At 33.8% G+C, this 26632-nt stretch overlaps 1 protein-coding gene and 1 long non-coding RNA gene across 7 annotated transcripts in view; one reads left to right on the top strand and one right to left on the bottom strand.

Annotated features, from left to right (window-relative positions):
- PCDH9 (protocadherin 9) overlaps positions 1 to 26632 on the top strand; it is a 915902-nt gene that overhangs the window by 226476 nt on the left and 662794 nt on the right. The window lies entirely within an intron of this gene.
- On the bottom strand, positions 981 to 12138 carry LOC130540716 (uncharacterized). Its single transcript, XR_008954709.1, has 3 exons — positions 11921 to 12138; positions 6711 to 6770; positions 981 to 1135 (listed from the first exon to the last, which is right to left on the bottom strand). It is a non-coding gene; the product is annotated as an uncharacterized LOC130540716 (long non-coding RNA).

Raw genomic sequence — 26632 nt, 5'->3', positions numbered from 1 at the left:
AAGCCTCCACGTACACACAGGGAGTGCAGAAAGGCCCAAGACATAGATGGCTGAAAATGAAAAAAAAAATACTAGTAATTGCTGTTAAAGAACTAGAAAATGAAAGAACTAGATCAGATAGCCTGACAATTAATGGACTGGTCAATATGTCCCATTTTGAACACAATTTATTATATTTTTAAATTAGAGACAAAAATACCAAAACAAAACTGTTAATTAAAAGTAAAGTTGGATGGCAAATATACAGGAAAAAAAGAAGTTCATAGAAGATTAAATTCTCAGGAAGAATAACTTTATTTCGGTGAAAGTTAAGTTCTGAGAAATTAGATTTAGCACATCACTAGTCCTGTTTGGAAACGAAACAGAGATCATTATTGATCTCTAAAAATTGGTGAGGGTTTTTTTTATCTTCTTAAAAAAGAGACATGAGAAATGTAAATATTTAATTCTTAGACTCTTGATTAATTGTAAAATTAATTTTAAAACAGAATAGTGACTTTTAGGACAGACTTAATAAATTTAAAAATTCAGACGAACGTATTTGATTACCATTCTAACAGTATAAAATACAATATCATGTATATGCCTAGATTATAAGCATAAGCATTTTAATATAAATTTTGAGAACTTCATTGTATCCATTTTTAAATTTGAGTTTAATTAGGAAGTTATTGACTAGCTTATGAATTTATATAAGCAGCTTTAAAATCCTTAGTAAATATCTGTTTAATAGTGAGGTTATTGACATAGCAAATTAAATTTTTAATAATAAATATTTTTCTTCATAATTACTCTGCTTTCTATATTTTAACAATTAATGGTGTGGCTTTACATAAAACCAAACATGTTGAATCTTTTAAAATTTTCACCCCAAGGAAATCTGAAGATAAAGACATTCTACAAGAGAATCTAACTAGCTTACTTCTTATATAACTAGTGTGGCTGTAACTCTTTCTGAAAACAATGAGCACATTTCTTGGTACTATTTCACATAATAAATATTTATTTAAGAAGTGATTCAATACAGTGGAAACCCACATTTTTGGACAAGAACTGTGAGGAACCATCAGTAAGCTGAAAATCTTCCTGATCATGACTAAATTCTTACAAGTTTTCTGCCGTATAGTTACCTGTACTGGTAGAAATTAAAACAAGGCAAGAAAGAAGTAAAAGCTAAAGAAGCCTAATATAGCTAATATATTCAAGTTTGGGAGTGACAAAGATGGTCTCCTCAAGGTTCTGCTCTTAAGCAGGGTACCTGGGATTCACTGTTACCTTGGGGGACTCTGCCGTCCCCTCTGCCCCCCTAAGCGTACACAGCCCCGTCTGTTCCTGCTGTTTCTTAGATCCCATGTTGCCCTCTCTCTCTCTTTCAGTCACAGCCAAACAACACTGGTCCTAATTAAACCAAGGGGACTGACATTCTCTCCTAGGTACTTAGAATGCTGTACCAAGAGCATTCTCAGACCATGCCAGCCAGGGAACAAGCCACTGCTTTTCCCTTATTGGGATTTCTCTCTACCCTTGTTTTCTAAGTAGTGAGAAAGTAACAAACTAAAACTTGGGATTCCCTGCAGCATGGCATAGCTCCCTATTCTTGCCCCTTTACAACCGGTGACATCATTTTCAAGGACATAATTCTTAAAACTTTCAAGACACAATTTTTAAGTGTTGAGTTCAGTTTTAAAATCAGTTTGCTGTTTTACATTAAATACTAATTAATGTGGTCAATAGAAGCACAATAACTATATTTGAATCTTAATCCAAACATCAAATCTCCACTTTTATTTACGTATGTTGTTATAAAAACAAGCTCATCGGCTCTCTAGTTGGAAAATAAACATTTGAATCAGACACACTTATTTGTGTATCGAACTTATTAGCTATGTGACTTTGGCAAGATAGTTTGCCTTTCTAAAGTCTTGGTTTAATCTTTTGTGAAATGTGAGTAGTTGTAATTGCTATTCCTCATCTACCATTTTGTAAATAAATACTTAGAAAACTGATAGGCCCATAGTAAGTATTTGATAAATGCAAGTCAAAAACTACCAATAAAGATTTTCTATAAATGACTTTAGCACTTTAAAACGATCAGGAAAGTAATATTTTAAAACAGAAGAAAATATTTTGATATTTGTCTCTTAGCTTTACACTACTTAAAAGCACTGTGAATATAATCACTTGGTCATGAATTAATCTGGAAATCCCCTTTTTAGCATGGATAGAAATTAAGAATGGCATTAGTTTCTTGCTGCACAAAGAAATATTGATTCTATTATTTGTGAACTTTATTTTCCCAGAAACATGATTGAAGAATAGGAATGATGTCAAGTTACCTATTTCTTTAACCATTAAATATATTTAGTTTAACTGTATAAAAACATTTTTTTTTGAATTTTTGTAAATTTATTTTGTATCCTCCAACTTTATTGAATTTGTTTAGTAGTTTTAACAGTTTTTCTATAAAGTCTTTATTTTATTTTATTTTATTATTATTATACTTTAAGTTTTATGGTACATGTGCACAATGTGCAGGTTAGTTACATATGTATACATGTGCCATGCTGGTGTGCTGCACCCATTAACTCGTCATTTAGCATTAGGTATATCTCCTAATGCTATCCCTCCCCCCTCCCCCCACCCCACAACAGTCCCCAGAGTGTGATGTTCCCCTTCCTGTGTCCATGTGTTCCCATTGTTCAATTCCCACCTATGAGTGAGAATATGCGGTGTTTGGTTTTTTGTTCTTGCGATAGTTTACTGAAAATGATGATTTCCAATTTCATCCATGTCCCTACAAAGGACACAAACTCATCATTTTTTATGGCTGCATAGTATTCCATGGTGTATATGTGCCACATTTTCTTAATCCAGTCTATCATTGTTGGACATTTGGGTTGGTTCCAAGTCTTTGCTATTGTGAATAGTGCCACAATAAACATACGTGTGCATGTGTCTTTATAACAGCATGATTTATAGTCCTTTGGGTATATACCCAGTAATGGGATGGCTGGGTCAAATGGTATTTGTAGTTCTAGGTCCCTGAGGAATTGCCACACTGACTTCCACAATGGTTGAACTAGTTTACAGTCCCACCAACAGTGTAAAAGTGTTCCTATTTCTCCACATCCTCTCCAGCACCTGTTGTTTCCTGACTTTTTAATGATTGCCATTCTAACTGGTATGAGATGGTATCTCATTGTGGTTTTGATTTGGATTTCTCTGAATGGCCAGTGATGGTGAGCATTTTTTCATGTGTTTTTTGGCTGCAAAAATGTCTTCTTTTGAGAAGTGTCTGCTCATGTCCTTCACCCACTTTTTGATGGGTTTTTTTTTTTTTTTTTTGTAAATTTGTTTGAGTTCGTTGTAGATTCTGGATATTAGCCGTTTGTCAGATGAGTAGGTTGCGAAAATTTTCTCCCATTTTGTAGGTTGCCTGTTCACTCTGATGGTAGTTTCTTTTGCTGTGCAGAAGCTCTTTCGTTTAATTAAACTAAAAACTTTTTTCTTAAACAGTTGAATATATTTAGTTTAATGGTATAAAAACTAATTATATTTAGTTTAAAAATTCAAAGAATGTAGAACCTTGAAGTATAGTCCTTAGAACTATAATTGGGTTTGCTCCTCTTCCTTCACTTCTTTTTTTAAGGGATCTTCCTTTTCTACTGTCATCTATTATCAATATTTCTACTATTTGCTGCTGACTGAAACCTGTATCTCAACTTTGCCTGACATTTCAGGCTGAATTAATTGAATTTAGATATTAAATGACATTTTAACTGGGCCTTGAAGTGTAAGTGTGTGTTTGTGAGACTGAGGACAAATGAATAACATGTACAATCTGAGCAAAGGCAGAGAGATAGGCAAGAACCCAATTTGCTTGGGAAGCAAGATGTTCTAAAGGATGATTGGCTAGGGAAATGGCTGTTATTACAGGGTGGACAGAAGGTTGATTTTGATGGCAAAGGACTCTGAGCATTTCAAAGGAGTTTATGGTTTATCTTGGGTTATATTTGCAGTTGATAATAATTGACTGAAGTATTTTGTTGCTCTTTATTTAATTTTTTTAATGGAGCCTTAACAATATGACATTTTGTGGCGCTTTCATTGTGTAGAGACTGCATGGGCAGCATTAGAAAGAATGAATTGAAGAACAACAAGGAATAAAGGAAAGAAGAACAATTAGAATTTAATTACAACAGTCTGAGTGGGAGATTGATGAGAAACTGAACTGATAATTGAGTGTAAGGGCTGGTTATAAGAGACATTGCAGAGACAACTGGCAGGAATGTGTGAGTAGAAGTGGACCTGGCTAACTATGAGGAAGAGGGAGAAGTCAATGATGCCTGAATTATGTTTTCTTTTATTTTGGCAACTGCTGAGATGAAAACTTTGTTTCTTTCACCAACTAAGTAAAAAGGGGAAGAGGAATTTTGAAGAAGTAAGGGAGATGTATAGGTTTAATTTGGGAATATATTGATCTGAGTGATACACACACACACACACACACACTCAGGTTGGAATCACAATAGCAAGTAGGATTGTGAGAGTACAGAACTCAGAAGAGTGAGCAGAGCTATAGACAGATATTTTAAAACTACTAGCTAATTGACATGTGTGGTAGTTGAAGACCCATTTATGGAGTTTCCCAAAGAACAACTCTATTGGTTGACACATTGCTATTAATTTTCTCCAATTCCAAGAACTCCTTAAACCAACAATCTCCAGATTATCATCTCCTTGCTATTCCTGCCCTCTTCTAAGCTCCTTGATTTGTTCCTCGGGCCCTGGCACATTCTCTTCTCACTTGTGGACACTGTTGCCACTCTCTAAACTGGATTAATCATTATTTACCCTGAAGGCCCCAGTGGGTGTCCAATTTAGATAATTCTTCATATAAAATTTTCTCATATCACTTTGCACTCTCATTGTATAATATCAACAGTCACAATCTGCATCTACATGTCTTTATGATTGCATTGTGAGTGCTATGAGAATTAAACAAACAAACAAACAAACACAAACTGACAGGTTTCATCCTCTCTCTATTCTAGTGTTTCATGTAACCTGGCCCAGAATTTTTATTTTTTCTTTCTTTCCATCCTGATATGGTTTGGTTGTTTTGTTACCTCTAAATCTCATGTTGAAATATGACTTCCAGTCCAGGCGCGGTGGCTCATGCCTGTAATCCCAGCTCTTTGGGAGGCCAAGGCAGGTGGATCACGAGGTCAGGAGATCGAGACCAGCCTGGCCAACATGGTGAAACCCCGTCTCTACTAAAAATACAAAAATTAGCTAGGCATGGTGACGTGCGCCCATAGTCCCAGCTACTCGGGAGGCTGAGGCAGGAGAATCGCTTGAAGCCGGGAGGCGGAGTTTGCAGTGAGCCAAGATTGTGCCACTTCACTCCAGCCTGGGCAACAGAGTGAGACTCCATCTCAGAAACAAAACAAAACAAAACAAAACAAAACAAAACAAAACAAAACAGACCTCCAGTGTTGGTGACGAGCCTAATGGGTGGTGTCTGGGTCATGGGAGTGCATCCCTCATGAATGGCTTGGTGCTGTCCTCCTGGTAATGAGTTCTCCCTCTATGAGTTCACATAGGATTTGGTTGCTTAAAAGAGCCTGGCACCTTCTCCCTCCCTTTCTTGCTCCTGCTCTTGCCATGTGATATGCTGGCTTCCCTTCACCTTCTGCTATAATTGTAAATTTCCTCAGGCCCTCACCAGAAGTAGATGCCAGACCATGCTTCCTGTCCAGCCTGTAGAACCATGAGCCAGATAAACCTCTTTTCTTTATGAATTACCCAGGCTCAGGTATTCCTTTATAGCAATGCAAATGAACGAACACACTTCCTAAATAAAAGATTCCGTGAATGAATGGATAAGTTTCTTTTGGATATAGCCCAGTTTTCAAGTTCCAATATGATAATATTACCTTAAGTCTGTGTTATCTCTTGAAAGGGGTATTTAGGAGTCTAATAATCACCTCCCACATTTCCAGTGTCTTTCATATCTAATCAAACTTAACCACCACTTCAAAGCACAATGCTATTCCTGTCAACAACTCTTTTTCTCTGTTCTTTTCTTCCTTGATGCTAAAAACTTAGTTTTCAATTCTATACTGAATTTTCTATAAAAATCCTTTAATTTTGCATTTGGAGTAAGGTCTCGACCTAACTTGTTAGCTTTTTCTTTTATGATTCTGCAAGAAACCAGACACTTACTAGCCGAACAGGACTATTCACATTTAGACACATTCATTCAGGGATTTCATAATACTATCAGTTTACTTGTACATTTATTCAGTAAACATTTTTGTGTGCTTACTGTATGTCAGTTTGGTACTAGGCACTGAGCATACACATAAACTTAATTTATAATGTTGATGCTATTTCCTTTCTTAAAACACTCTCACACTAGCAATGCTTATTAAAATTCTTCACATATTAAATTACTTATTCTTTAACAATTAAATTTATTTAGTTTAAAAGTTGAAAGAATGTAGTAGAATCTTTTTTCAAATATCTCTTTCTCAGTGAGGCCTATCTCATCCACCCTAATTAAAACTATAATCACTCATTCCCAGCATGAAGAACTCAGAATCCCAACTATCCTGTACTTTTTCTTTTTTTTTAAACACTAATGTTCTAACATGTCATTTAACGTATTTATTACTGTGTATTGAATATTATTTGCCTGTACTCACTAGAATACAAGCTTCACAAGGGCAGAGAGTGGTGACTATTCACCAATGTACTCCAACTACCTGGAAAAATAGTAACATTCAATAAAATGTCCAGCTGGTAAGATATTCTCTTAATGAAACCTCTTCTGAGAGCCCAAACTTCAGTTTACACAGCACTTTCCTTGTGCCTCTCAGATAAGACAGAACATTTTCCTTTATTGTATCTTCCCATTAAATACAAAGCTCTGCAAGACTAGACAGTGTTGTTCACATATTTGTATCTTCTGGAGAGTTTAGCCCATCAGCCGAGTTAATTGCAAATAATTACTGAAAAAAAATAAATGAAGTTAATACAATAACACATAGTATACAGTGAAAATAATCTGTATCGTTTTTCAAATATTGTGACCCAGTTGGGTCTAAGTAAATTATTGTTTTCTTCATTTAGGTTCTTTTAGTTTGAATTCAGTATATCAGAGGATTTTTAGACAGCAGTAATGCAGATGATATGTTCTCTCTCTGAACTGCTCGAGTATATTTGATATACATAATTTTTCAATCTTTTTATAGAGTGAGATTGAGGTTTGCCTGAAAGAAGAAAAGCTCAAGAAGCAGTAGTCTTTGCTACAGGAAGACACACTATAACAGATGTTCTTTTCTTTTTTTATAGTCACAGAAAACCATCTTAACTTTGTGAAATTAAAGGGTAGAACTGACACAAACATGGAACAATTCTAACTTCCTAACCCAACCTCAAAACTTAGGGTTTGAAAATTGGTTACAGCTGTTCCTTTCTGTTTCTTAGGGTTTTGTTGTTGTTACTGTTGTTTTTTTTCCCTTAGTGGTGGACACTTTTATGCACCAGCACTCAAGCAGAGTCTCTCACTGCAGGTGCATTTACCATTTGGGGACCGTGCTGCCCTTGTTTTGTTAGCCTCAGCATTTTCAAAAACCTCACTTCGCCCGTGGTGCTTGTGAATATATCACTGTCCACCTCTTTTGCCTTTTGTATTTACCGTGTCTTATGCTTCAGCGTTTCCGATGCCCTTGAGAAGCCATAACCATGCTTTACATTTGAAAGAGTGCCAGCTCATTTAATCAGGCTGAGTTTGAGAGGCATGGATGAATTTATTCTATCTAACATTTAATAAAAATAATTTAAAAATGTGACTTATGCCATGACATGCTTAGCATTACCCTTCCGGGTTTAAATTTGAGAGCTGTCAGCGCCCTCCGTGGTCTGGAAACTGACATGTTATCAATCAAGCGCGTGGGTGACAAGGCCGCTGATGTCCTCCCAAGGCTCTTGTTTAATAATTAATTTTTCATTGCAGGCATGTTCAGTAAATGGATTACAAAACTTAAGCCCGTTTAAAAGGTTTTAGAAATTCATTATTAGTTTTAAAAGATGAATGCACAAATTAACTATCCATGATAGATGAGGCATACCAAATATAGCCAGGTCCTATGTGGTTTTGGCTTATATTTATATATAGCGTAGAGTAGGGTAAAAAGTCAGTACAGTTTTATAGAGAATGTCACTGAAGCACCGAGGAAGTGGTTCTTTCAAAGGAGACTCAAAAAAGGAGATCAGATGACAAAATTGTGCTTTGAACATTTTCATCTTTTCTGTTGCTCTCAGAAGTCCCCAGCCATCTAGCCTCTGGACAGGCTCAGCTCTATTTCTGGAGTCAGTACCTCAGCTTGTTTTTACCACAGAATAATATTATGATTTAGAATGAAAGAATTCTTATCAGTTATCACATCTTAATTTCCTTAATTCAACGTCAGTGCCAATTTTTAAGCTGTTATCTTTCAGCTCCAAACCCACCAGCTTTGTGATTCCCGGGCTAGTCTCAGCGCTCTGCATATCCGCTTTGCCATCTGGTTTCTTATTAAGTTTGGCCAGTAGGGCACGCTAGAGGGAGACCGAATGGCGGGGTGAGGGGAGCTACTGCGTCCGGCTTTGCAGGCCGTTCCTTTCAGGGTTGCCGCAGCAATGGCACTTCATCCTGGCAGCAGCCATTTGCTGGTTGCAGTGCCAGTTTCTTGGTTTCTTTTTTGCATTCCTGGAATCAGTTTCATCACTCTCTCTTGGAGTTACCAAGAGTCGCCAGTCAGTTTCCTCTCCGTAGAAGGCTGAGTCCCAATTCCATAGGGCTCTGTGCCAGACTTTTAGTTTCTGATAACTCCGAAATCCTTCCTTCTGTTTCCTAAGCTATACAGGTATTCTAGTTTTTCTCGCAATTTTTCATTACTTGGCTACATCAGTGTCCTTTTTCTTTCTTTCTTTTTCTCACTTTTTATTTGTACCTTTAGTCCTCCAACAATTAACAATTCCCCATGTTAAATTCTCTCTGTTTAAACAACTAACGGGCTCTCTGTATTCCAACTAGATCTCGGCTGATGCAAATGCCGTAGACAATCAATCGATCAATCAATCAATCAGCAAATCCAATTTCCCTCTAGCCACTAAAGGGACTTAATATAATTGAATGATTATAGAATTCTGATCCCATTTATCTCAAGCCATTGAAAATATTTTTCATGTGATTATAAGATACGTAATTAAAAAAAATGATTTTCTAAATCAGGATTCTTACCAGATTATTTCACAGCTTATTCACTCATTGATTGCTTTCCTCCCACCCTTGTTAGCTTTTGTATGCCTGTCCTGCATTTTAAACCAAGGTGTGAGGAGGATGAAGTAAATAGTAAATGGTATGATAGTGGCCAAAACTTTGAATCTTTTTCCCTATTCATCATCTTTGTGCAAGTTGGTAGGGAGGTCCACTAATTCAGCCTCCCCATTCCCTGTCCCTTCAAAGTAAATCAGAAGCTTCAGGTAAAAAGCAGAGAAGCTACCCAAGTTCTTTTCATTTATTTTATCATCATACTAATAATTTTGCTTTCTGAAATGATTACTCTTACAAGCAGCAAATATATTTTTTAGGAAGTTAGAATTATTGATGTCACGTTTTCATATTCAGTATCCCAAGTAAATATCAGGTAAATTCAGGAAAATAAATACAACCATTTTCTTGGTTAATTGTTTTTAAATTTAATATATGTTCACTTATTCTTTTAAATATATATTTCATAAATGGTGACTATGTATTCCATGACATAAAAACTAAGTATTTTTAGTGGGAAATTCTTTGTGGAATCACTGAAATGATAACTAGTGTTAGCAATACTTCTGTTTCATGAGACGAGTCACTTCATGAAGATTGCAAATTATTTTTTGTCCCCTCTAGAGTTCATTTCATGGGAAATTTAAATTTTATTGTCTTAACTTTAATGTTAAACATTTCCTTCACATATGGTATGGCCAGACATGTTTTCTTCTTTGCTGCTATTTTACATTTTAGATGTAGTCCATTCAGGATCTTTTTTTTTTTTTTTTTTAGGAGTCAGAGCTTGAAGTGATGCAACACTTTCACTCTTTATCTCTGATTTACATGCTAATAAAGACAACTGATAGACAATAATATGATATACTTTGGCCCTAGAAGATCCTTAATGAGGAAATTCTGTGGCCTGTTTTCTCTTCTGTGCTATTTTTTGTCTTCTAAGGCAGGCATTTTTATCAGTTCAGTTTGTTGGTGTGACTAGTTCAAACTTGTTCAGGGCTTTATGTCTGAAATAAGTAATCAATTAGCCCATATATATATATATATATATATATATATAACCAACCATTATAATTATCTAAGAATGTCAGGGAGTTGTGAAGTGGAAACAAATTAAAGAGTTGCAAAATTAAAAGAGCTCGTCTTCCAACAGAAGTGTGCTGACATATATTAAAGAATAAATGAATTAAAGTCACCAAAGAGGAACAGGAGGTAAAAAGAAGACCACTGTTTAGATGGAGTCAGGCTGGTGCACTGCCAAGGAAAGCAAACAGGATTTCTGAAGGCTTGGTATGAATTTCAGCTTGCATCGTTCCTCTGGAGGGGGTGATTTCCCCAATATCATGTTAGATCCATAGCTTGTTCTTGACAGAGTGGCAGTACCTTTCCTCCACTGCACTCTCACCACTAGCATAGATGTAAAACACAGTAAGTACTCAGAAACTACTTGAAGAGTGCACTTACCAGTAGAGATGATCGAAACATTTGTTTTTCTAAGGGAATATTTTTGCCTTTCTTCTTCCAGAATCCTCTGGTTATAATCTGCTCACTGCTAGGTCACCAGTCATAAAACATTATGTTGAGGTTACTGGTCATTATCCTAATGTATTTATCAAAAAATCTGGAGTATATGAAACTGCCTTTCATTGTAACATTAGACAAAAACATTTATTCTATCAAATACAGACTTAAAACTGCCACCAAATTGGAAGAATATGATCTTAAATTTAAAAAAAACCCATATACTTAAACACAATAATCTATCTTTATCTACCTTCCTAAACGTTAATGCATGAGACTTCTCTTAATATCATGAATATGCACTATGATTTTTATGTTACCTCTTTTTCTTGTTTCCATTCATATTTATGCTAGTGAAATTTATTAGTATCCTTCATTGAAACACTATTATTTTCCATGGAGGAAAATATTTTATTTCCTTTATGAAAAGGGTGCTTTACTTCTGAAATACAGAATTCATTTTGTTTCGGATTCTGTTTGTTTGTTTTCACATCAACTTCATTCTAAATGTTCATTCAAAATTATTTTTCAGACTTGAGTTCAGGTGAAAATGTTAATGGAATTAAAAAGTAGTTAGTCAAATGAAATTGCAATATATAAGTCAAATTTGAAGAAAACTGAATTAATAAAGGATTCTAAGTTTATAAAGAAATCAAAATTATGCTTTCAAAAATATTATGTAACCGGAGAAAGTAATTTTATTTTGAGATCTCTCATGATTCTTTAATATATATTTTTTCTTATTAGTATGCAACCTTTTGGTAACATATATAGGAGACAGTTAATTTTGGTAAGACTACATAATTCATACATTCTTCGTCTTGACATACATGATCAAATACTTTATAACGTCCACTAGCCTTGCTCTTGTCCACTGCAATGGAAAAAAAATGTGTCTCATCTACTCTTCTCTATTTATAGTTTTTAGATAGTAATGGATTGATCTTACAAAATTGGGTTTACACCTGCTGATGTCTTGGAGCTCCCTCTTAATTCTGTCATATATAGAGATAAGTTATGGACTGTTGACAGATTCAGGACACTGTATCACAGAAAAATAACAAGAAAATATATTACCAACTCTGGTCCAGATGAGATGTGTAACTGGCAAGTTGGAGTCAAGGACGTATTTTTTTCTAAAAACCCGCTAATATTAAAAATATATTCAGATGAGCCTTCTGGAAAAGAAAATTAACATTAAACAATAATAAGGAAACCAAACTTGATAGAGAGATAATGCCCAGGTCCCATTTTCATGGATATTTTATGTAATAAGTGTATTGTTGACTAGAAAAAGTTATCTGTTATAAACAACATGGAGCATTTTTGTCAAAGTTTGGATAAGTAGGAGTTGGAAGATGGAAATATATTGATTATCTGCTGGATGATGATTACATCAAATTAAGTAAACATAAATATTATTATTACTAGAAATTCAGTGTGGAAACATCTACTTTACCCTCTTCAGAGATGTGAATTTTTGAAGTGAGAAATTGCTATCAATTGTGCTTGTCACTGAATTTTATATATATGTATATTTATGTATATATGTTTTTATATATATGTGTTTATATGTATATATTTGTTTTATATATGTGTATATATGTTTTTATATATAAAAGAATATACATATTCTGTATATATGAGTATATACAAGAATATGATATACTAATGATATATTCTTTTACATATAAAAAAGAATATGATATATTAAGCAAATGTAAGAACCTAACCTATATGTATATGTATATGTATCTTCTTACATTTGCTTAATATATTCTTTCAGAATATGAAAAATGTTATATTCTTTTGAGCAAAGGAAAGAGAGAGAGATGATGAACTGTATTAACAAGTACTGTCACTCAAGTTTTCACCAATCCAGGCATAGCTAATGCTTGGAGTTTGTTGCTTATAATTGTTTAAAATATTCCAAGTTGTAGAACTTTATTCTGTTTAGCACTCAAGATATAAAGACATGCAAGATGATTATTTAGGCTTCATCCAGTTTAGCCTTTAGATTAATGGGGTCATTCACTGGACTATTATTAAAATTTGCTAAGGCTTTAAAAATTTTGCAGATAATTACAGAAAAACAAAACGAAGAAACCCAAAACATTTTTTCTTCCCTCTTAAATATCTTTGTTAGTTACAAAGAGTTAATGATACATTTATTATACTGCTATGCACTGAAAATTTTATTATCAGTCTTTGAAATGTGCTGTTACAGAGTGCTTATTTGTTTCTTCTAAGAAAATGGCCTAGGCACTTAGCAGAATAGTAATTCTTAATTGTTCTACAGTGCAGGTAAAAATGCTGTTAGTGTGAGGAAATATACCTTTTTGTTCAATTTTTTATGTTCCCGTTTTGCTAATACCTCACCCTGTTCTTTAATATTCTCTGAGAGTCTGAGGAAGTGGCTGCTATACCAAGTGCATATTCAATTAGACATTCTGTCACATAAAGTGAGAATGTAAATTTTAACAATAATTTAGATATCTAAAATAATTCACAAGTACACAGGATCGTTAGTTCATTATTCATGAATAAAGTGATTTAGAGCTGAAGCTGAGATGAAAGTCTTCCTGGTAAAGAGGTTGAGTGAAAAAAAGACTTGGGATCATGGAGTAATTTCATAAAGTGCTATTTCTACAATCAGGAAGTGACATTCATTACTAGATAAAATTAGTTGAGGAATACATTTATTCTGTTTCTCAAATAATTGTATTTGTATGAGCATAGGAAGCAAATCATTGGAAAGATGAAATTAAATTTTAGTACATTTAATGGCTACAATCTCTGTGTGAAGGAACTTTTCTATTCCTAATAGTGATGTGACTTTCTAACTTCATAAGGTCATTTGGGATTTTGGTGGACCAGATGTGGAAAATATTTCTAGCTAATTTAATGAGTGATAACCATAAACTTATCTAGAAAATGACTTTTAAAATATTCCACATCCCAGCTACTCCACATTATATTAATTGAAATCACAATGAATTCATGATTTGTAACATATATAATATTTATTCCAATACTTATTCACCATGATTGGGAATGGAGTGTAAATCTTTAATTCCTGCCCCCAAAATCCCTTCTCTTAGACTCACCTATTCTGTTAGTAGTCCCAGTTGTCACTTAGTGCATATGTTGTGCTCCAAACAAGTTTGCTGCATGTGAGTATCTCTAACATGAATATCTCTAATATGAAATTTCTAACATGTGAAAGAAATTACATCTCCTTCATGTGTTAGCAACTTTGCACATCGTCTGGTTGTCTTCATTGGCTTTCCATAGTCTTCTGTAATCGCAATCAGTAATAACGCTCTGGATAAAGAGTAGCAAGACCTCTTAGTTTCACATCACCATTGCACTACCTATGAATTCAGAAGCTGTGAACAAGTCATCTAATAGTTCTAGACGTTCATTTCTTCATCAATAAAAATAAATAAGAATAGATGACTGTCCCTATTGAATCAAACTCTGAAATTCTAATTTCCACTAATTATTTCCTCATTCTTTCATTTGTATTATTTCCAGGTTCCTTTATTTACATTCCGTCTGGGAAATACTTTGTGTGTTCCACTTTCTAAACTATCTAAGCAATCACAACCTTATATAGCAATACTCTCCAATAATGAAAATTCAATAAATATCCCAAAGTCTGTGTCATCCTTTCTGCTATGGAATGTAACACGTTGTCCAACTTCTCTTAGAATGTAAAATTCACAAACATGCTATTTTGTGCTTAGTGAGGATAAATAGCATAAGGAGCTGTTGTTTCCATTTTCCCTAGAGTTCTGAGAGTAGAAAAGGAAGGGAAACTGGCAAACATGCCAAAAGTGATATTTTGTTATGTAAACATCAGACTACATGTTAAAAGATTACCTGTAAAATACAAGGTTTAATTTTTCATATTGCAATCCTGAACAAATTTCTATGGCCTCAATTAACTAAGAAATATTTCCCAGTCAACTTTCATTTCTTAGGAAGTAAAGACTTTACTTGGGTTTTAGAAATAAAAGTTCCCAAGGTGCAAGGATCTCTTGAGCCCAGGAGTTTGGGAACAGCCTGGACAATATAGTCAGGCCCTGTCTCTACAATAAGTAAATAAATATTAGCTGACCATAGTGCCACACACTTTAGTTCCATCTACCAGGGAAGCTGAGGCAGGAGGATCACTTGAGCCCAAGAACTTATTGAGACCAATAAGCTATAATTCTAGCACTGCACTCCAGCCTGGGAAACAGACAAAGACCCAGTCTCAAAAAATAAAAACAAAAAATAAACTAAATTATTAAAATTTCCACTTAAAATATTATTTTGAATAGTTATTTATGGTGTCAAGGAGAACATTCTGAATCCATTTGACATTTTCAGATAAGACATTTATATGAAGTTAAGAGCCATTTCCCTTGCTTCAAACCATAAGAATATCTCCCAGCCTATTCATCTGGTAATTATTATTTAAAATAAAATTACAAAAAAAATTGGAATATCTTTTCTAATCATGAAGCTGTACCATCACAGTTTTGCAATTATGTAATTCTTCATAATATAGAGTCTACCTAACAATGACTTAGTTGATTAAAAAAATGAGGTGCGTATCAGCTAGCTCTTCATTTCATTTTATAAATTTATTAATATAATGCATATTACATTACGTAGGTTGTTGAATGTGGCAATTCACTCAAAAAGTGCAAAACAAGGTCAAACTGGAATGCAGATGAGGTCATAAACTTTTAAAATAGTCAATAACACAATTAATGTATCAACAGCATGTGCTATTAAGCAGTAATGTAATGATGCCACTGATCACACCAGGGTCCTCTGAGTGTTTATAAACAGGCAAGGAAGCTGGGCTCTACGGACATTTCACATGGATGCTGAAGAAAAATAGCAGTGTTTATTTAGCCTTGAAATTGTTAAAATAACTCTATTTTGAATGCTTCCAAGAAGCTCAAAATATACATATTACAAAGCATATATTGAATAAATAAAATGGAAACATCCAAAATCTAAATCAGAGCCAATTTTATTTACTTTTAAATTATAAGAACATACACATTCATTGTAATAAATTTAAGTAAAACTAACATTTGAAAATTAAAAATAAAATCTCTGCCCTCTCAAATGCCATTTTTGCAAGTAGTCTCAATTAACAGTTTAGTTTGAATTATTTCCTCAATTTTTCTATCTGTGATATAGGTAATATATCATAAACATCATCTGGAATGTGTATGATATATGCCTATTTATTATATATACATAGATACTATAATAATGGAACCACACTATATCTATTCTCTGTGGTTCATTTTTCCATTTTATTCAGTTGTATGTTTGTTTTCATTTTATTTTAAACACTTTAAAAATTATTGAAAATGAAACAATCATCTTGTGTAGCAGTATATAGGTTAATATACAGTGGGATTGAAAATATCTTCCTATCTATTTTTAAACATCTCAAATCATCATGGTTTTAGTACCCTAAAATCTGTTGGAAAATCATTATTGAAAGTCTGCTATAGAAGTATTAATAAGATGTTTAGCTAGTTATATTCCTAAATAAAACAAGTAGCTATATCTATGTCATTCTTCTCCTCTTCAATTGTGTAAATGAACTATCTAGTATTTGGACTTTGCTTATTTCTAATACCACAGTTTAAAGGTAACTTCAAGTTATACTGAATTCCATATCCCAGTGAAAAACAGATTATTCAGTTGCATTTGTTTTATCATGATCGTTAATTCATAAGGGTGCCAAGAAGATGCAGGAAATGCTTCAGTTTCTACTTTGGGTGATGTGATGAAGAGACTTTATGATATGGTTTGCCTGTGTCCCCACCCAAATCTCATCTTGAATTGTAGTTCTCATTATCCCCACTGTCATGGGAGGGACATGGTGGGAGGTAATTAAATCATGAAGCCAGTTACTCCCATGCTGTTCTTGTGATAGTGAGTGAAATCTCATGAGATCTGATGGTTTTATAAGGGTCTTTTCCCCCTTTGATCAGCACTTTTCCTTCCTGCTGCCATGTGAAGAAGACATGTTTGCTTCCCCTTCCACCATGATTATAAGTTTCCTGAGGCCTCCCCAGCCATGCAGAACTAAGAGTCATTTAACCTTTTTTAAAATTAATTACCCAGTCTCTGGCAGCTCTTTATAGTAGCGTGAGAACAGACTAATACACCTCACCACTAAAAAATAGACAATGTATTCATTTATAAAGTTTAATGTCATATTCATGGCTAAGAGAATGGATATAATGACTACTGATTTGTGGCTAGGATTGACTGTCATTTTTCTGCACATTTTTTCTCCAGATTGATTAAGGGTGTGCAGCGTTGCATTGAAATTGAAGAGCATAATCCACCCCAACTCCAACATGTAAACACACACACATACACAACTAAACATTTATTTTACTAATTTACATGCTTTTGTAGTTGAGAGAAGATTAGTTATCGTTAGTCAGTCACCCTGCAGTTATTATTACAGATTGAACAGTACAGCAGCTGAGCATGATTCACTGAATAAGTAAATTTTATACCAGTCATGCAAATGAGCTATGCTGATGCCTGGCAGAAACCAAAATACAATTATAGCCCATAAACTTTGATACAGTCCATAGCTGAAGAAAAAGACAATTCCAAACTTGTTACCATCTGAAATTTCAAATAACCTTTAAGAGAAAAAAAGAACATGTGTAAGCATTTAACTGTATATACAATGTACTATACTAGGAATAGTTACTTATTCATGGGTCAAATTATGGGAACAATTTAAATATGTAACATAATCATAACTGCTTAAGTTTGAATAAATTTTAAATTAATATTTTAATAATAATGTAGCTTACAGGCTACACATGCCCAAAGGTACTTTCCTATTCATTCAACAAAGACAGGATTTATTGCCAGGGATTGATCTTGGCACTGTAGTAAAGAAGACAGAAAGAATATATATTCTTGTCAAGGTTGAGCATAAAAGAATTTTATCTTGCAATAGGAACCATGGAAAAGGTAAATATTGAGGAATAATAGTAGAGACTATAACAGACAATGATGGCTAGGCCAGTGAGGTACAATTTAATGGAGGATGAGAGCTGAATTGTGTTCCAAATGATCCAGGCAAGCAATAATTAGTAGAAGGAGTTTATTAGGCAGAAATAACAGCAAGTGCAAGTAACATAAGGCAAGGATTCCTATGGATTTTAGAAGAACTGGGAGACAGCCAATGCAATGGGAACAGGGAGATTGAGACGGGGGGTCCACACATATAAACAAAGTTTTAAAATTGTCCTTAGAAAACCATATAGGAAATTATTAAAAACCCAGTGACCCCTAAAAACAGAAAGAAAATATACACATATCTCCTTTATAAATGTTTTTGTAAATTATTTTGCTAAAAGAGAAAATGATAGTCAAAGTCATTTAATGGAATCATGTTGATAGTAAATTTAAATTATAAATTATTCCCTTTGCAATTCATCATATGTAGATAGATTTTCTTTCTGTTATTTACTTTCTTGGGACTAACCAATGTGTAAGATTCCATTTTGGCATTAGAATCTTAAAAAATTTTTTTGCATTCATCAGATCCAAATATTTCCCTCTACCCTTTTAAAAATGAAGAAGCCAAAGACCAGATGGTTCCAGTGATTTGTCCTAGGTCAAAACAAGCTGTACCAGGGAAGGCTCTAGAAGTAACATCATCAGAGCACTCAGGCAGTATGTGTTTTTCTATTGCAACACATGCAAATCTGTTATGGAAACACTCAAGAGGTGGAAAAATGAAGTTGGTTTGGAAATGTAGACTATAGCTATCTTAAAATCATCTGACAATTTACATCAGTACATAAATATCTGATTTAAGTAATTGTTAAAGAAACCCTTGTAGATGGCAAATGTTATTCCAGCCATTTTTAAAGAAATATATGGTGAGCAATTTCCCTGTTTTGTGTTACAGTAACTGGAATCTGACATAGTAAAGAGGTTTCCTCCATCCTAGTCTAATATTTGATAAAGTTACAATTTCATTTACATCTGTTTTCATAAAATTGTGAATGTTATAATTAGGTGTGAATATTTATATAATATGAATAAAAGATATACAAATTGTAGCAGAATGTCTATAATTATGAGCATCTCTTTCTTGTATGTTTAGTTGTTATTTATTAGAATATAATACTCAGGATGAGAACTTTTACAAAGAGTAGCTTTTCAATAGAATAAAATATTTTTCATTGGATTATCTCAGTGAAAATAAGGGTGAGTTTGTGACACTGGGGCCTGCCTGAGGGTGGAGGGTGGGAGAAGGGAGAGGAGCAAAAAACAAAAACAAAAACAAAAAAACAAAAAAAACGATTGGGTACTAGGCTTAGCACCTCCTCGGTCACAAAATAATCTGTATAACAAACCCCTGTGCAATGAGTTTACCTGTATAAGAAACCTACACATGTAGCCCTGAACCTAAAATAAAAGTTTTTTTTTTAAAAAGAGTGAGTTTATGAAGTAAAGTTTTATGATTTCTGTTGCCAGAGCACACACATACTTGTGTTTTAATTTGAGAATATTTTTAAAGCCATCTGCAGCATCTCCAGTAATTCTGAGAACATAATCAGTTCCCAATTACCTTCTCAAAAGGATAAAGTAAAGCAGTGAATAATCCAAAGACTATTTATATTTGGCTAATTACATTTCTGTTTTCTCCTTTTATTTTTTTTTCGCACACACTCACTTTTTCATGAATTGGAAATGAAAACTTTTTTTTCTTAGTGACCCAACTCTAATGGATAGTAAAGGGGAACAAAGCATTCTTTCATTGTAAGTAATCGGCAAATTTCATTCTACAAAGTGACTTTTTATTTTTTTTAATTTTTAAATGTCTTTATGTGCCAAATGCCTAATCTCATTTATTATTTTTATTCATTTTTCTTCTTTAACTTCTAGTTTGTGTTAAGTCCTGGGGTACATGTGCAGGACGTGCAGGTTTTTTTACATAGGTAAACGTCTGCCATGGTGATTTGCTGCACAGATCAACTTATCACTTAAGTATTAAGCTTAGTATCCATTAGCTATTCTTCTATTTGATTCCTAACTATGAGCTTCTACACTGAGTGGGACTCCCCTATAGGTGAACTGCCCCATTTCTCAGAACTTTTATAAACATTTTACTTGACAAACTTAAAGAAGCTTTGTCTTTTTCCATTAAGCTACATTTTTTCTCTAATAACATCTTCAAATTTAAAGGCCTAATGAAAATTTCACTCTTGAAGTCATAGAACATAGAGTAAATTTGAATGTAAGTCAAGACCAAGAATCAACATTATTATTTTGAAAAATACATTTATAAAATTATTCTGTTTGAAATTAAGAAACAAATGTTGCCAGCGAGATTGAAGAATCCAGGTGTTGTTTTCTCTTTTTCCAGAATTTCTGATTAAAGAATGTGGAGTCACTGTTTGTTTACAAGGTAGGGTTTCAGGGGAGTCGTACCCTGAACAAGTTAGTTTCGACAGAGGTGGCAGAAATTATCTAAGACATTTCTGAGAGGAAGACTTGGTAGATGAGATGAGTAGGTGGAGTGATCCTCATTCCAGGAGAACCCGGGGTAGGTAGGGCTTGAAGACAGTTTTCACATATTTAACAAATTAAACCACAGCAGAGAAAGCTATTTTTAGTCCTACCTTTATAACCAAATATTAGATTATAATGTAGCTCTTATATTCAAATACTTGCCTATGCCTACTTTTACATACTTGGTGTAATTATGACTTTTTAGTGTTTCTTGGAAGTGCATTCTATAGGCAAACATATATTTTATAGTAGCTGATATAAGGGATTGGTTATTGTATCAGGCCATTTATGCATTGCTATAAAGAAATGCCTGAGACTGGGTAATTTATAAAGAAAAAAGGTTTAACTGGCTTGAGCACTCACTGCAGGCTGTACAAGCATGGGGCTGACATCGCTCCGTTTCTAGGGAGACCTCAGATAACTTTTACTCACGGTGGAAGGCGAAGCCGGAGCAGGCACTTCACATGGTGAAAGCAGGAGCAAGAGAGAGAGAGTGAGTGGGGCAGGGGTGCCACATGCCTTTAAAGGAGCAGATCTCAGGAGAACTCACTATCATGAAGACAGCATCAAGCCATGAGGGATCCGCCCCCATGATCCAAACACCTCTCACTAGACCCTACCTCCAGCATTGGTGATTACAATTCAACATGAGATTTGGGCGGGGGACCGATATCCAAACAATATCAATTATTTAATTTTATATTTGTGTTACTGGTAAATAAGTTACTCTTAAAGTAATTTTCTGTTATAAATTTTACCTATGTGATAAATTTTAGGGATACGTTGATTTTCAACTTTGCTCTTCAGTATTTAATAATATTTTATGTATTTAATAACATTTTTAATAAGCATTATTTTAAGTATTTAACAATGTTTGCAAATGACATTGTGAGAAATCAGGAAAGTGTATAAACATAGGTTGCATCCAATAAGTAAAGAGTTTTACTTTATAGGATAGCAAGAATTTAAATAATTAGTTAATCAAATACTTTTTTTTCTTTTTGCTGGAAATTGTATAATTAATAGGATCTAATAAGATGTAATAATTCAATAAGTTTAAATTGAATCAAATTTCAGATAAGTAATTATAGTAAATAATGAAGGAAAACTAAATCCTGCTCAAGTACTTTTTTTAGTATAAATGAATTACCTTTTACTTTTTTTTTCTTTTTTTTTTTTTGAGAGGGAGTCTCGCTCTGTCACCCAGGCTGGAGTGCAGTGGCACGATCTCGGCTCACTGCAACCTCCGCCTCCCGGGTTCACGCCATTCTCCTGCCTCAGCCTCCTGAGTAGCTGGGACTACAGCCGCCTGCCACCACGCCCGGCTAACTTTTTGTATTTTTAGTAGAGACGGAGTTTCACCGTGTTAGCCAGGATGGTCTCGCTCTCATGACCTCGTGATCCGCCCGCCTCGGCCTCCCGAAGTGCTGGGATTACAGGCGTGAGCCACCGCGACCGGCCTACCTTTTACTATTTTATGCTTAGTCTTATTTTATATTCTGTAAAGGTCTTTATGGGCAGTATATATTCTATTTATTTGTGTATTCTGTTAATAGCTATAACATGTAGAATATAGTACACGTTTAAAATAGATTTTATGGAAAAACACATGGCGCTTACTTTAATAAGCATTGCACAAAGGCTGACTATGATAAAATGAATATAGCTTATAAAACAGCTTGGAATCAGCATGCATGTTTTTATGTATTTTTTGTTTACTTCATTGTAGATTTATACAAACGTTCACACTAATGGTCTTTACTACTTAAAAGGTTTAGCTAGGATATTTGTTTATTTGACAAATATTTATAAGCTCCTACTGGGTGCCAAGTACTAAGCAAGGAGTAGGATATAAAATAGTAAAAAAAAAAAAAAAAAACAAAGAAAAAAACAGGAATAAAAATTTTTATGAATCCTAAAAATTAGCAATTGATAGAATTTTAAATAAGTGAGCATGCAAAGGGAGATATGATTATAAATTGTGATAATAATTTGTAATGGAAATGATTATAAATTTGTGATAATAAATTGTAATGGAAAAATAAAAACATATGAGAAAGGGTAAAGGGACCAATTTTATATCAAATCAAGAAGTATCTTATAGGAAGTAATATTCAAATTGTGATCTGAAGGATAGATAAAAATTTCTAGAACACAGGGCAGAGATTAAATTGGTTAGAAATTATAGAAATTGGCCAAGATAATAAATCTTTATCTGATTTGAGATGAAAAACCATTTTAGGTAGAGGAGTGCATAATCCCATTATACTTTTACAAGATTACCTTGTCTGTCTTGTGGGAAATGGACTTAGACTTGGATGGAATCATTTGTGTGTGTGTGTGTGTGTGATGAAGATCATCTCTGGATGGATTGAATGGGGGTGGTGTGGGAGATAGAGGCATTAAGAATGTCCCCCAGTTTGGGAACATGAGTAAATGAAAACCAGTTTTGCCTTCATTGAGATCAAGAAGTGAAATAAGGAACAAGTTGATGGAAGGATCAGAAGTGATAGATAGATAAATAGATAGATAGATATGGATAATTTAAGTTAGTGTCATTGCTACATAAATAGTATTTGAAACAATGGGAATAAAATATATCACCTTGAGAACAGAAAAGTATTGAGCGCTGAGCTATGAGAAATTTCATCAGTCAGTAGTTAAATAGAGAATTAGATAGGAAAGAAAGAAAAAGGTGGAGGGATAGGAGAAGGTAAATAGCAGATGGTGGAGTGGGCAAAGCTAGAGAGAAAAAAGAGGGATAGGCAAGAGACAAAAAAGAAGGAGAGAGATTCAAGTACAACATAGTCAAATCGTGTAAAATGAGCACAGAAAAGTGTTTGTGATTTGACAGACACAGAGGTTATTGGTGGTCTTAGAAATGTAGTGTTTGGAGTTGTAAGGGGGGGATATGATCAGAATAGGTGGCTGTTTCAAGAATTTTGGACATGAGTGAGAGAAGAGAAAGTAGAGATCTTGAAGGAGATGTGGATTTGGCTGTTTTATCTTAAAATGAGAGTCACTATAGAATATTTGTATGTTGTTGTAATATTCTATTAGAGAAGAATGCTGAAGATTCAGGAGAAAGAAGCCTTTGAGAAAACATAAGGTGGAACGAAGGGAATGGGCACTAGAACACAGAGAGTCATATGAATTTTTAATAGGAAGAGAGATATCTTCACTGTTTATAATGAATAAGATAATAGAAACAATAGATTCAGAACCATGTAGATTTACAGACTTTGGATAAAATATGAAGGAGTTTCAAATGTCTTTTATTTTCTCAATGAAATGTGATGCAAGGTTTCATTGGAATTTATACAAGGGCATTCAGTTACCAAAGTAATGGAAAAACATAATTATGAGAAAGTTTGTCTAGGCTCCATCTTTGCATGCATTCCAGGTCGATAACCCTCAAAGAAGTGAAAACTCCAAGGTTTTTGTTTCATTTTTGTCTTGGATTTCACCTCTTTGCTCTGATACTGATATTTTTTCTGAACTCAACACTTATAACTTGTCGAAACAAAACAAAACATCATGTCTTTCTTTGCTACCCAAATATGGATATTCAACATTAGAATAAAAGATAATTTTGTGTTGTTCCTTATAAATAAAATGTATATTCTTTATAAATACAAATGTATATGATTTTTGGCCTTCATAACTTTATATAACAGTACATATATATCTATGTAACTGTATGTAAATGTATATATGATTTTTGGCCTTAATAACTTCATACATATGCATATATAAATATACATATATACAAACATTCATATATATATACACACATATATACATACATTTATGTACATATATATGAAGTTAAGGCCAAAAATCATATACATTTATATACAGTTACATATGTATATTTATGTATTCTTATGAAATGACATATTATACAATTATATATAATATATATATTCTTATAGAAGATAGTAGCATAAACTAAGAAAAGAAGCAATCCATATATAAATCCTTACATAAATCTCTGATCTATAATTCACATACTTCTACAAAAGAAGTCTGAATAATTATATTTTGTAGTCTATGTAGAAAAACTAAAATAGGAGCATATGTGAATGTCTCATAATAAATTTTACTTTTTAAACACATATATCTGCACAATAGGTACCTTTAAGAAACTTGTAAAATAGCACACTAAGGAATAGTATCTATTTTTCTTGCAGTCATGCAGAAATTGCAATTGCTTTTATTTTGCAGATGGATAATCCTAAGCAAGGAGAAAAATCAGTGTTTTTTTTTTTTCGTATTTGGTTTGCAGAGTTACTTTACCCTAAATACCTTACAAGATCTATCTGAAAATTATCATTTAAATTGGCTTCTGAATTTCAGCATCTGAACATAATTCTCCTATTTTCTTATGGCCAGTGACAGCAACAATAACAGCAACAACAACAAAACTCCCAACTAACAAAAATTAAAATGCAAGACAATAACAAACTATCAATAACCTGAAACTATACCTTGAAAACATCATTTCTGTTATCTGGTAAATTAATCTTTTATATGTCTAATTAAACAATTGAACATTTTAGTGTTTCTTTTCACTTACAAAAGGGCTTTAAAGTGTTTTAAGGGATACAACAGGTATGAAAAAATATTTAGCAAATTTTCACTTAACATTATTAACATCTGTCTGCATTATGTGCTTCCTCTAAATATTATATTTTTGCCTTTAAAATCGGCATTCCTTTAATTGCCTTGTAGCTATTTTCCATGCGAAATCTGGTGGGATAGAGCATTTCCAGTGAGGAGATCAGATTTTACCAGAAGCACCATTTCCCAGCACTCTTTTCTGGTAGAAGCTGGGTCCCTGGTGGAAATGATGCTGCTTTTAGGATGATCTGAAGTACTCTGGAGAGATACCTTCTGCTCAGTTACCATTCAAGCTGGAACCTGCTATGACAGTTGTCAACAGTGCCCTTTCTGATGTCGCCCAGTTGTGTTCCATTTAGAATAAGTACTTAAAGAGACACCTGCTAGGAAAGCCAGAATAGAGAAGCTGCATGATTCTGGCAAACATATGTAGACAATAATATCCCTTTCCTACCTTGGGCAATAACTTAATAAAGCCTTTAAGACAACAGAATCTTAAGTAGTCATCCTTTTTGTTGTTGATGAGAAGGAGGGATATGGATACCAGCATCAAAACTTTCTTTGTGTGCCTACAGCTGTGATCTGGGCACTACCACGTTATCCTGCTGCTATGACTCTCCAGCCATATGCTGCCGTTTATAGTACAGCCTATGATTCAGGCTGCAATGCTTGTGAAATTGGCATAAAGGCTGTCATCACTGTACTCTAAACACCCTGCAAGCCAGATTTTTCTTCTTCCTATGAAAATTAGATGAGATCCCCCAAATGTCAAGCATATAGATGGTATATATTCTAAACATATAAAGGTGTACCATTCAAAAAGAGCAAAATATTATTTATTAATTATCACAGAGGGAGAAGTATAAAGATAATCTATTAACAGAATGAGAAATAAAATGATCCAACCCAAACCTATTAAAGGTCTCTGGTAAGTAAGGAAAAGCATTTAAAGATGACAGACTAAGTATTTGGATCACTGGGGTGCAGAGCAGTGGTCTGCTTTTCAACATTAGTGTTTAAATGGAAAACAAAAATCTAAAATTAGTTTCAAATTTCAGAAGCCTGATTTTATGATTTTATCTTTATCCTCAGGAATTATACAATGAAAAAATGATAATAAAGGTGGTCCTATGGATAAAAACAAAGGTAAAATAAACTCTCTGCACTTTCCCAAACATCAGATTTATCCTTATTTTTTTTATTTGATTACAGATAAAGTGTAATATCCTGGACTAGATACAGGTCATGCAAATGACAAATTACAGTTTGTATCTGTTTTTCCCATCTACCCTGACTTCCAGCTAAAGGCACTTGTTCTGATCCTAGCTCTACCTGCCTTGCCTAAGTATTGACTTCTGTTGTTCATATTGGTCTTGAGCCTTGTTGGGTTTATGGAATTGCTACTCCCAGTAAAATATTGTATGTATGGTGGTAATAAGGCATGTGTCTTATGGAGGGTGATCTACAGTTATTTATGAAAAGTCATTTGAAACTCAAAGAGTTATTTTACTGGAAAAAATTCAGGTACTGAAAGATTCCATAGAGAAAATGAGTTTCACCCAAAGGGCTCAGATAATCCTCAAACCA

This window comes from Pan paniscus, chromosome 14 (genome assembly GCF_029289425.2).
Source record: "Pan paniscus chromosome 14, NHGRI_mPanPan1-v2.0_pri, whole genome shotgun sequence".
Taxonomy (NCBI): Eukaryota; Metazoa; Chordata; class Mammalia; order Primates; family Hominidae; genus Pan; species Pan paniscus.
Note: the sequence above shows the minus strand (reverse complement) of the source record. Positions and strands in the feature narration are given on the sequence as shown.